A 1,783-nucleotide genomic window follows, 5' to 3' on the forward strand; every position below is an offset into this window, starting at 1 on the left:
ATATACCCTGTGCCTGACTGCACTTGCATGAGTAGGCACTTAACTGAGCTGGCCAGCAGGCCCCCTTTAAAAGTTGTTTGTTTGTTATATTTTAGAGAAGGGTCTACAGGGTGTACAAGGCCTCACTACTAGATTGCACTCATAGTGATCCTGTTTACAGCCTCCCAAGAGTTGGGATTACAGGCACGCCTGGGGATCAAACCCCTGGCCCCTGCGCCTGCTTACATGAGCTTTAATCTGCTGAGCTATTTAGCCAGCCCTGTTTTAAAATGGTTAATTTTATTTTATATATATTTTCTACAATTAAAAAATGGACAGTAAACCCTGAAAATATATTGAGGCAAAGAAGGTTGTCAAAAGCAATCTTCCTGCCTCAGCCTCCAGAGTGCTGAGTTTATAGGTGTGTGCCACCAGGCCTGGATTATTATTGGTTTTTTTGAGGCAGAGTTCTGCTGTGTAGTCCAAGCTTGCCTTGAACTTACCATGTAGCTCATTCTGGCCTCAAATAATGATTCTTCTGCCTCCACCTCCAAAGCCTAGGATTAGAGACATGTGCTGTTTAGCTGGGTTTGGTGGTGCATACCTTTAATGCCCGTACACTGGGAAACCAAAGCACTAGGACCCTAAGTTTGAGCCCAGCCTAGGCAACTTAGCCACTTAGGGAGACCTTATCTCAAAATAAAAAATGAAAAGGAGCCACGGTTATAGCTCAGCGCAAAAGCACTGGGTTCAGTTACCAGTACCACACACATATACACAAAAACTGACATGATTCCATTTATATGAAATGTCTACAATACTGAAATCAGTGCATAGGGAAGTAGATGGTGGTTTCCTAGGACTACGCTTGCTGCAGGGAAATGAAGAGTGAGTGCTGCTGGGGATGAGTTTCTCCACGTGGTGTTGTATGACTTCGTGTATATATTAAAGCCACTGACTTGTACACGTTAGGTGAATTGGGTGGTATGTTAATTATATTTTAATAAAGCTGTTAAAAATATAGCTGACTTGGCTTTTGCAAATTTTAAAACATGCTAAGAGCTTCAGAACCTACACAGATTAAATTTTAAAACAAAATTGATTGCAAGTTAAGGTTCATAATGGTGACGCTGAGGATAATACAAAATCATTAAATGCTTTCTGGGTCATTAAAAATAAATGACATCTGCTTAATACACTGAAGTTGATGATCTGATTGTGTTCTGATGATGATCTGATTTTTAAAAACCTCTGATGATGATTTTCTGAATTTTAAAAAATTGTCCCCTGAGGAGTGGAATGAAGGACTCGTTTAACTGCAGCACTGGTATGAACAGGTCATTTTCCTAGTGATGGCAACTAATTCTAAGTCAGTTGAAAACTCACTTGTAGGATAAATTTTCTTTCTTTCGTGTGTGTGGCCAGCTCAGCCCACCAGGGGGCGGGGCTGGCTGGCATGTGGTGCTGGGGGATTGAACCGCAGTCCCTGTGTTTTGCTAAGCTTGTTCTAAGTAGGTGCTTTAGATCACTGAGCCATCTCACCAGCCCCGAAATTTACTTTCTGTGTGTGTGTCTTGAGACAGTCTATGCAATTCAGGCTGGCCCAGAGCTCACTTTATAGCCCATTCTGGTCTCGAACGCACAATGATCCTCCTGCCTCAGCCTCGCAAGAACTAGGAATATAGGTGTGCACCACTACGCCCAGCAAGAAGTTCACTTTCAAATTAATTTTCCCTACTTATCCAGAGTAACTTTCTGCCATGTCTCCCCCACCTCTTGAGTAAATTATCTTTCATTAAAAAAA

General features: G+C 42.0%; 1 protein-coding gene across 3 annotated transcripts in view; it reads left to right on the forward strand.

Annotated features, from left to right (window-relative positions):
• The window catches only part of Acad10 (acyl-CoA dehydrogenase family member 10), a 48,394-nt gene that overhangs the window by 12,388 nt on the left and 34,223 nt on the right, over positions 1 to 1,783 (forward strand). The gene's annotated exons all lie outside the window — the stretch shown is intronic.

This window comes from Octodon degus, unplaced genomic scaffold (genome assembly GCF_000260255.1).
Source record: "Octodon degus isolate 3935 unplaced genomic scaffold, OctDeg1.0 scaffold00076, whole genome shotgun sequence".
NCBI classification, from domain to species: domain Eukaryota; kingdom Metazoa; phylum Chordata; class Mammalia; order Rodentia; family Octodontidae; genus Octodon; species Octodon degus.